Here is a 12,210-nt window from a genome sequence, read left to right on the forward strand (position 1 = left end):
AAATTAGCTAGTTAACTATTGTTTCATTTATCCATTTTAGAATTTTTGCATTAAATCATCTTTGACAAGTGACTTATGATTTTAATCTTATATTTTAATATTTCATTAACATACAAGTGACGAAAATAGAAGAGTATTAATAATTTATATTATCATTGAGAATTATTAAGAATATAAAATTTTACAAAAATAAGCCAAAAGGAGAGGGAAATTGCAAGCAAAAAGGTAGTCTGTGTATCACACGAATAGAATTTTCTGAAAAGCCAGACGGTTTCTTATGATTTAAGTTGATATACATACCACTTAGAAGAAATCCATTAAGTATACCTATATTAACATGTCGACAGTATCAATATTCCATCTCCACGAGCAATTAGAATTGTTATGTATATTTATACATTTACATTGATGTATCTATATTATTATTATAGGCATTGTATTTACAAATAAATACGATCGATGATGATGTGTTTAAATTACAGCAGATAATGATTTAGTAGATAGGTACAATCATAAATTGTTGTTGATTTTCGTTTTACCGAATTTCACAAGATTAAACAAGCCAGTATAGTTATATTCTTTCCGTCTACTAATTGCAAGTTTATTGTTTTAGTTGAACATTGAATACTTTTGTTTTTTATGTGAACAGAAAAACAGAAAACACGAATGAGAACAAAAAAGTTATATTATATTATAGTAGGTATACATAAAAAGACTAGAAATTGAGTGATAAGTAGTTAAGCCCTATTGTTTAATATGTTAAGCGTACAAATAAATTAGTTATACAAAGAACAACACCTAGGTACCAATAATGATAATATGAAAATTAAAATTTCTACAATCAAATATTTCTATCATAGACTTTATAGGTATATGCATATATACATATTCATATATCGATTGTGCCAGCTCTCTGGCCTCTGTCTTGGAAAGAGTTGCCTAGTTATAATATTGTTAGAAAGATATGGATGATAGCTAATAGTGGACCAAGATTTTTGCCATCTTTTTCAAACAATGTTGTGTCCAAACTTCCATATATATATGTTCAATCCATCATCCACATCTTTAAATATCTAAGATTCCTATAGGTAGACTGATTCTCACTATATATATAATAAAATAATTGATTTACTAAATACTTCACGAAATAAGGATTAAAACATATTAAAATAAAATAAAAATGTTATTGGTTAGATACAGCAAACTAAGATTTATTACGTCTAAAGTTATTATAAATATGAAAGCTATCATCTATAGATCATTTCGATCCTGGCCAAGAGTGGCATTTTTCTACGGGCAAGTCACGGTGTCCGGAGATAGATGCCACAATCCCCCACCCGGGCATGGCAGAAACCTACGGGTGCACAACTAAAAATTCTGCCAAACAAAAAAAAAACATGTTTCAACCAACTGTTCCAACCGCCCCCCACCCAACTATAAAAACAACAAAAACGGCTAATTGTCAGGCTTAAGTCCAATGAAAAAAAAAAATATTTCATAATAATTGTACCATATATTTACAGTTAATCTATAACTACCTACTAAAAAGTATTACCTATCAATATAAATATAATTTCTTATTAATAGGTAGATAATTCCGTTCTTATTTCTTTATAATATAGAATATAATGTTTATTTAATAATTTACCTGCAGTTATGGGACATTCTTCTTCATACTAAGAATTATGACGCATGTAAGAAGTAATACAATTATAACATATTATAACAAAATATAAAAACTCCCAATAGCTAATAGCAACCAAATGTGTTCCTATGGCCGTATATATGTATAAAACTGTCACATCAATAACTACAAATTCTAACCATTATGGGTCTCTAACATTTATCATAATAACTAATACATATGTAAGTGTAAGAAAAATATTTTATAAATCATTTTCAGAGTTGAAAAAACAATAATTATTCACCCATGTTGATTAACTCATCATAGACAAACAACATTTAGTTAATTAGTGTTACCTACCTAGGAAATGAATATGTTTCTTTAAAATTTGAAAATTATTCAGAGCTTCTCGCTGTTAATTCAATAAATAAATAAGACATCTACCACGATGTCCGATGGAAGGATTAATCATAATTACAATAAGTACACGCAATGGTACATTTAAAAAAGAAATTCAAAAAACCTGAGCAGTAATTGAAATCAATTACCTAGTAACCAATTCTAACCTAAACTATAGATAGCAATTATTTGTATAACGTTTCTTTACATTTTATCAAACTATATAATTAATAATTATTAGGTATCTGTCTATAAACTTAATCCAAAGGCTTAATATAGTAACAACTACAACCAAACAATACGTTTATGTTGACGAACAAAACGTAAAATAAAATTCGAAGGCTTAATACATTTTGATGCACCGATATCATTTCACTCGTTCAATTTAAAATGAATCAACGGTTAATAAAAAATAAAAAATGGGAAGAAAGTAAATAAATAGATATTTGTTGGACCCGATGTAACAATTTGTACACCCGTATATAAAAGGTCTAATGCATGCAATAGCAATTCATCCGTTAAAACAATAGTATTGTAAATTGTAATTATAGTAACACAAAAGAGTAAGAGTATGAATAGACATATTATTATTATGCGCTTAGGTTGTTATAAATTTATTATGTTTTTGGTTCGATGAACAAATTATAAGTTTAATGATTTAATATAAATGTAATATTTATATAGATTTATCTGCCTATAAACTATTATGTATGTTTAGTCTACAGCAAGCCACCAAGCAGGGCAAGTTAATGATAAAGTTTAATCAAGTTAAGTTAATTTTATAGAACGCATTTAAAAAAGTTAATAATAGTCATCATCATTTTTTTTAAACTCAGTTAAGATAAAATGAAAGTTATATGGAAACTTACAATTAACTTATTAACTTAAGTTAAGTCATTTGTTTATTTTTTTTTTAACATAATATGTATAATAATATGTTATATTATAACTAGCCAGTAATATAGTTTAAAATAATCAAAAGTAAATGTGTATGCAAGAAGTATGTAATATCATCAATAATAATTTTATATAAATTAAGGTATAACTTAAATTTGATTAAAAGTAACTCGTAATTTATTGAGTTTATATCAAAAAAAATCAGTAAAGTTAAAAAAATTTTAAATTAAATTTAAAAAAATCAAGTTAAAAGTTTAAATAACTTAACTTTTAACTCAACTGTAAATTTTTAACTCGTTTATGCCCAGGCTCGGTCATCAGATATGATAATATACATTTAGGCATCTTTCAGGATTCCTATTCTTGATCACAAATTCACAACCATAATATTATAATTCAAACAATAACTTTATACCCAATAACATTTTTTGTTGTTTTAATTAATACAACATGGCTTTTGGCGTAGGTACCTAATAAAATTTCACTTGTAACCAATTTATTTTTTCATAATTAGAAATGAGAATTATTTTATACTTTATGTAGTTATTAGATTAAACTACATTAAATTAAAAGCTCGATATCAAATCAATTTAGGTAATGTACATAATAAAACAGCTCATCACATATTATATTTGAATATTCTTTAATACAAGTAATTGAACTTTTTGATCGTACCTATACAGTTTTGCTTGCTTTGAACAATTGTACTTTGCAAAGAACACGTATGTTTTATCATCGTCTATATTTGCAGATTGCAGATTGCAGAAATAGGGCTCTAGCCTTTAGGGTTTATTTACAATTATAATAAATAAACATTGTAAAATAATCGTTTATATAGATATAAATTAAATTATAAAATGTCCATTAAGTCGAATGAACATTTCATAATACACAGCAAGGTACCTACACAATATTATAATATTATCATATGATTTAATGATTAGGTTCAGGCTGTACGTGAAATATATATAAAACGTTTAATATAAAACCAAAAAAGGTGGGTAAGTGGATATAAAGTAATATAAACAACCAGTGAAAATGTCATGTAATTTTTTTTAGAGTTATACCAAACACCAAAATCGATTTTGTCGAAAAATGATTTTACATAAAAATTTCGGTTTTTCCTTAATTCCTTACTTTTGACCCCCCACAAAGTACCAACTAGAATCTAGATTTACTTTTCTAGCAGAAAAGATCCTGTTGTAGAAAATCTAAACATGTTTACTGTCCTAAAAAGGTGATTAGTGATGATCAAAATTGGTCTTGGTCTTACGGTCTCCCAGGACTCTTGCTGCAAGACCAAGACCAAGATCAAAACAATACCGAAGCTGCCAGACCAAGACTAAAACAAGACCATCACTTCGAGACTCTCGGAGTCCTGCAAATTTTTTTTTCCCCCGAAAACACATTAGTGTATCTAGATTTCATTAACTAATAATTCATAACGAAAATAATAAGAAATTATTTGTATTGTTATTAAATTTGATCAGTATTTGACGAAACCCTAAACTCACCTATAAAATATCAAATTCAACCGTTAAATACGAGCACATTGATTGTCTAAACACTCAAGACTATCATGATAACCAATAAAAATTACGAAAAAAAAATAACCAAGAAACCAAAAAAAATATTAAACCTAACAGTTCTTCCAACTATAATGAATATGATGATAAGTATGGAAATAATCATAATATGAAAACAAATACAATTCAAGTTGTCAAAGTTATTAATAATGTTTGTAACAGAAAAAATCAATGATATATTATTTTTCTAATACAATATATCCAAATAAAAAATACATAATACAATATAATATATTATAATAGTACACATATTAAATTTATTTTATAGTTTCGTGTTGACAAAATAATAGCTTGCTAGTCTTGAATCAATAATTCCAACGCTTTCAATTAATACAAACTTTGAAGATTTTCCCAATAGCACGGTAAGACTTTAATAATAAATATATTATTATAATAAAAATAAATTTTATCAAATAACGAAATACACAGGACACTTGTTTTAACAAAATTTATTTTGGGTATTTTGTTAAATATCAATAAATAATAACATTAAACTCATAAAAAAAATTGTCTGAGAAAATGACACTTCAATAGCACAAAATTTGACAAGCGTCTGAAAATGGACGTGAGGGAAAAATTGCTAATTGCTGATCTGTTCAGGGGCGGATCTAGGGGGGGTTCAGGAGGTCAGCTGACCAACAGTTAATATTTGTTGATCAAATTAGCCTTCTTTCAGATCTTAGGTTGTTGAACACTTGGTCAAATAAACACACGTACAGTATAAAATATAAATTAATTTTTTTGTTTTATATAAGTTAGGTTAGGTTAGGTTAGGTTAGGTTTTAATAAGTGGCCCCCTTGAAATGTCCTGACCCACTAACTAACAGAGTTTCCTAACTCTGGATCCGCCTCTCACCAAGACCAAGACCAAGATTTTGAAAATCTTGGTCATGTTTATTACCTTAGGTGATGACAGATTTTATAAAAAAAATTAAAAATTAATAAATAAACACACATCATTGTAAAATAAATACATTCATCTCTCCAATCAGAATCTAAAATAAAATAATGTATTTTATATTAGGTAGGCAGCTATGTACTAAAAATAGTTAAGCTAGTTTAGATAATGTTAAAATATAATTACCTATATATTTACTTAGTTTTGCATATTTAACTCTAACAGAAAGTAGGTGAATATTGCAAAGCATTGAAAACAGACATAATTTCGATAAATGTATACCTACTTAAATCGCTTTTAAAAGCTCATAACCTTGGAATCCCAAGAAGTGCTGGGCGGTAAAGTGGAAATCCCAAAAAGTGCCTGGTGGTAAAGTGGAAATCCCCAAAAGTGCTCGGCGCACATATCACGCGCATATACCCTGCACAACCCGACAGGCGACAATGAATCTATACCATGGTCCTTACAAACATAAACTTTTGGTTACATCTTAATATCTTATATTCATATTATAACCTCCATGCGTGACGCTTAAACTAAATAAAACCAAATCGTTTCTTTCATGAAATATTGTTGTCGTAGAATTATGGTCTAGTTGTTGTATTACCTGTATTATCTTTACCGTTATCGATGAATGCAGAGGCGGGACATAAAATAGAATGTGTGGCTCGTGTGGGAAGGTAACTTCAGTCTTGGGCGAAATACGGCTCTCACCTGCGGCTCGTGTCGCACACGTCGCCCGCGACTGAAATACCTTACTTCCCGCCCTTGCCACACAATTTACTATTTCACTTGAAATTATATTATCATTTTTCGTAATGAATGATTTTTAATGATTGGCATATCTAAAAATTCATTAAGTTGTTCTGCGTTAACAATTGTTTTTTTTTAAATCAAAATGTAACGTAAAAAAAAACAAAAATGTAAAAAATGTCCGGTTAGAACCAAAAAGTTGTTCATATAATTTTTTTCACTTAATTAGAACTTTTTCGTTTTGAATTAAATATTTATTTTTACTAAGACATAACCAACCTCAAAATAATAAATAATGTGACATTGACTTTTCATTATAGATCTTTATTTCAAGACAGGGGGGTTAATGGTTAAAGATTCACCCCCCCCCCCCCGTGAAGTTTTCTCAGATTATGTAATCTTGCAAATAGGCGCATGTAAATTCCGCCCGATAAAAGTACAAGTTATATAACTGATAAAAGGTACATATAAATTCCACCTGTAAAAAAATATTATTAATAAACACATAATCCTGCATATAAGTAAAAAATTCTTATTACAATAAAGTTTTTACTAAGTACCTAGTTTTTAATAATAATACAAGAAATAACATAGAATAATCATTATAAGTACCTATTTAATAAATATATGTTTCATATATTAAGTGAATAATTACTACATAATTCATATAAAATTAATAAAAATCGTAAAACAGTAATAATAAATATGCGTCATAATCTATAATAAATTAATATGATAATTTTTTTTTTGTCTAAATTCCCAAAAGTATTTTCTAAATACTATAACCCGCCGTGGTCAAGTCGTACAGCCACAGAAGACAGAACGCCAAGTTTAAAAATTTATTTTTTCCTGGCGGAATATACATGTAACTTTTTTTACCTGTATATATTTTCCCGGGCGGAATTACCATAGACCTTCTTTTTACCTATTCACTTCGGGTGGAATTTACAATTCCCCTTTTCAAATAACTATGAACATTAAAGTTATATATGGTTTTAATTTTCAAAACCCCTCCCTAAAATATGTCCTGGGTACGTCCATGCCTTCTTAATTTATAAATTACAATTTTTTTATAGAAATCATTGTTTTGTTGATAAATGTACAATAATTAATAATTTTGTACCATCATATTATTATTGTATGGTTGGTACAATGTAAATGAGATAGTACTTTTTGGTTATCAGTTTATCACTAATTTATTTTATCATGCAGATAGAACCTTTTGGTATTAACACAATTAATAAGAACCAAAACGTGCTATTTAGATTACTATCAAATAACGAATGTGTACATTTTATTGATTGAGCCCCTTTTAGTTCTGGATAAATCTTTAAATAATGGGCCTACAAGGTTAGATGTGTGCTTGAATTATAGAGCATTGATCATTAAACATGTGTATACCAAAAAGGGGATTTTGAAAAGAATCGATATAGCACCTTTTTGTTATGAGCCCACGATTTTTTTAATGAATCAATAGTGATCTTTTGGTACATTATATTGATTTAGCGGCCCATATTATAATGTAAATAATATCTTCATTTTATTACATATTAGTGAACCATTGAATTAATAAATTGTATATTATGCAACTAGACATTAAACTACTATCATTTTTCTAAAAATAAATAATTTCCATCTATATAGTATATAATATATTATTATATTATATAGGTAATAAAAAATAAATAGTATAATATATCGGAAATAATATACTATATATTATACATATTATGTATAATAATATAATATATAGATACCGAACTATATATATATATATATATATATTGGTCAGGGCTCACATTTGAAAATAAAATTCGTTTAAGGTTATTTACAACGTTATACCTTCAAGTTTTCCGACTATCGTTATTTAGAATTAAAACGTTATACAAGTATTGCGTTCAACGTTATTTAGAATAGTGTTAATAATACCTATTAAATTTAAAAATAATAACTAATGCTGGTAGCTGTTGGCTCGGATACGGAATATGATAATATGATCAATTCTTAGACTATTTGCAATAAGACAAAAATAAATCGCATGAAATAAATATTTCTAGGAAACCAATATAACTTTTAAATAGATGGATTTTAAATTATTTCATTTTGCGTTATTTTTCGTTTACTGATATTCTATAACTTACGTTATGCCTTATATTTTGTTTAGTGATATAATATTATATATTTTGTTAATCGTTATGTTTGGTTTTGCGGTAATTAATTAATTTTGATCAACACTTTCCGTTATAATTACGTTTACAAATTTCAATCGTTTTTTGTCAAATATAACGTTATTATAACGTTTGCAAGCCCTGATTTAGGTACAAAGTGTTCAACTATAAAAACAAATACATTTTATTTAAAACGTCAATCACATAAATTGTACTAATTTTTTTAATTGAATGCAATCAATTATTGTCTAGCAGCTAGATACCAATCTATATATTTATAATAACGAGTAGTATAACACAACTAGATATTAATATCGGATGGAGTAGATTATAAATACAAAATAGTACATCACTACACATTCACGGTGATAAAATTCTAATCGTTTGATGGTAATCGCTAGGTAACTATTGAACATTTATTTTTTCATACATATAACGGCTTCAATCAAAAAACGAAAACAAAAAGATATTGGGGATGGTGTGGCAACATACCTCCTCCCACCCACCATGGTTGAGCCACTGTGCGCTAAAATATTATGCATATTGCCGGGTTCGCGTTGCGTGTCGGTGGAGTGTGCGTGATCGGTGGTTTTGCGCGCCTTTATAGTGACCGCCGCGGTGGTGGCGGAGAGGTCAACTCGAAAATACCGCAACGGCCGCCACTGTGTGCGGTTACCGACCGCCACTGCTTTCGTCGTATATAAAATATAAATAATTAAATTAATGTAATAACTATTAATAATACCTATCAATATTAAATAAAAATAATAACGAATTACAATAAATATGAAATAATAACACGCGTGTTGTACCTACCTATACAATATAGTATTATGGTACAACGGTCCGTCACCACGAAGAGGTCAGGGTCGCTCGTGTGATACGGCCGAGAAAACACAAATGTCACGCACGGCGTTACCCCCGTGGCGCGGAGGGATGCTCAGACACTGAAATCACGTCGACGGCGTCGTCGGCACGATATTATATATAACATAAATTACATAACTTTAGAACATTATATACTTGTATTATAATAATATTATGTAACATCCGAAGAAAGGAAACAGTCAAATACGCGGTAATGAGTTCCGATGCGGCGTCGAGGAAGCCAGAGGTAGGTATAAACGCGAAAACAAAATCCCGCTGTGATTGCTATAACCGATAATAATCGAAAGTTTGTCCGAAGGAGTGCTGGTCGGAATTTAACACCCCTTAAATTCAGAATAAGTATCCCCATAAATACAAACCTCAATCAGATTATACTTGAAGCTACACAATATGGCTATACGATGATTATTGATAGGCACACAGGTACAATAACTTAATTAAGATTTTGGAGGTGATTAACTAAAAATAATAATTATAGTATGGTCATTATTTCAGAGTTACACCAAAAACCAAAATCTAATTTGTCAAAAACCAATTTTACGTAAAAATTTCCATTTTTCCCTAATTTTTTGTTTTCCTCGAAACTTTTGAAAACTACTGAGAATTTTTTACTCGTGATCCCCCAAAGTACCAACAAGATTCACTTTCCTATCAGAAAAAATTCTGTTGAAGAAAATCTAAGTATTTTTACTGTCCTAAAAGATGATATTAGACAAATAAAAAAAAAAATAATTTTTAAAAAAAACACACATGATTATTGAATCAATACATTCATCGATTCACTCAGAATTTAAAATATGTATAGATTATTAAGGACACTAATTATACAATTTTAAGAGGACGCTACACCCGCATGTGTTCTCTCATCTTACAAATATACAACATAACAAAAACTGTTTTGCACGGGAAAGAACCGATAAGGCTTCAATGATAAGTAAGAAACGAGACTTTCACCACATACAAAGGAGAACTTTGGCTGTGCATTGTTGTTTTTATTTTTTTAATATCATTTATATAAAAAAAAATTGTCAAGTTTGAAAAACACAAACAATAATGGTTTTTGAAACAGTAAGAACTTCTTTATAATACAATTTTTTTACATATTGAAAATAAGTATATGATTTTTATTTTCATAACCCACTACCCCTCACTACTTATGATTAGTTCCGAGTGCGTTTTTTTGATACATGTACAATAGTTAATAATATCTTACCATCATGTTATTATTGCACAGTTGATAGTTTGATACCTACAGTAAATATGAGATAGTACTTTTTAGTTATCACTAATTTATACATATTATCATGTAGATAGAGGTTTTTTGTTTTAACACTTTTGTTAAGAAGAAGAACCAAAAGATTCTATTTGGATTCCTATTAAATAACAAATGTGTAAATTTGATCAATTTAGTACCTTTTAGTAAATATTTCAGGATAACTCTTTAAATGGGCCTACAAGGTTGGATGTAAACTTGGATTATAGAACATTAATCAATAAACCTGTGTATCAAAAAGTGATTTTCAAAAATTGGTTTAGTCCCTTTTGGTTCGGAGCCAACGTCGCCTGTGATTCGGTATTTGTTTCAGCATAATAATAGGGTAATGTGTGCAGCCATACTAATAGTTTCATTAGAGATCAGAATCCTTATAGGGTGTTCACATCGGCTATTGACTTTCAGCCTTTCATCAAACTGTCTGGATTGTAATTTTATGTTTCCTTATAGGGCAGTCCCTTAGTCCTTACGAAGTGCTACATCGATTGAACTTCTTCACCACTATATCATCTAGAGATGAGCCATCAAAAATAAATATACAATATAATAATATATAGTAGAAACTCGATTAACCATCACTCTCTGTTATCCATCATCATACAAAAAAACTACATAATATACAACGTAGGTCTTACTTCTCCGTAAAATACGGAACATTTCCGCTTAAAAAGCTCAAGCCTCCAAGAAACAAAAAAAGATGACGGATTATTTTATAATATTTTATGTATATGTTTGTATTATTTTTGTATGAACAATTTCAGTTAACCATCATAGTCTCGATCCCGACAGTGAAGATTAATCGAGTTTCTACTGTACTATATTTTATTATAATGATTTTGATATTTTTCCAAATTGGTATTAGGTATACATTTATTTTTCTAAATCGAATATTTGACTATATGGACATGATATTCAAATTACTCGTGTAGGTCACTTAAGGTATATATAGATATAAGCATACATAGTAACGTAGGTCTTTAACTAGTTTTTCGTTATCGTTGTGATACCTTGAAACAGTGAACATTTGTCCATGTGCACCGATTCGTAATATTATTTTGAACACGAAGTTTTCAGTGTCAGCTTTAATTTCAATTCTTTGTAAAGTAATTATATGTATATAATAAACGTATACCTACAAGTAGCGAATAGTGGAGTTGACTCTAATTAATGATATATGATGAGATGATTAACACGGGGATGAACCCGAGAACCTAACCCAGTGGCGAAGGGGAGGGGCAGCTGGCAGATTTTCCCCAGTCTAGTGTTTACATTAGCCTCAAGTCAGCATTTATACATAAGCACATTTAAAAACTATAAAAAGTCTTATTTTCAACTTCTAAGGCCATTGTAATAAAATTGATATTTGATAAACAAACAAATTTTTAATTAATTTGTATTTTAATTACTGGTAACCGATCGGTTGCAGTACCCTAGTGGGGTAGTTGGTACTTGGCACCTGGCGGGCACTCACGTATTTAGATTTTAGACACAACTATAATAGTTTATAGTACTATCATTGAGTATATATTATTATATATATAGTATATATTGGTACTTTAAGTACGTATTGAGTGCAAGATTTGTGGTACGACAAGGAAGAATTATTATAATATGTTTGGAACAGTAAAATATGTACAAACTACCATAATGTTACAATACCCACATTTTCAGTATTCTTACAAAAACTGAAATAACGCCACTGGCCTAACCTTACTATTAAATTA

This window comes from Acyrthosiphon pisum, chromosome X (assembly GCF_005508785.2).
Source record: "Acyrthosiphon pisum isolate AL4f chromosome X, pea_aphid_22Mar2018_4r6ur, whole genome shotgun sequence".
Taxonomy (NCBI): Eukaryota; Metazoa; Arthropoda; class Insecta; order Hemiptera; family Aphididae; genus Acyrthosiphon; species Acyrthosiphon pisum.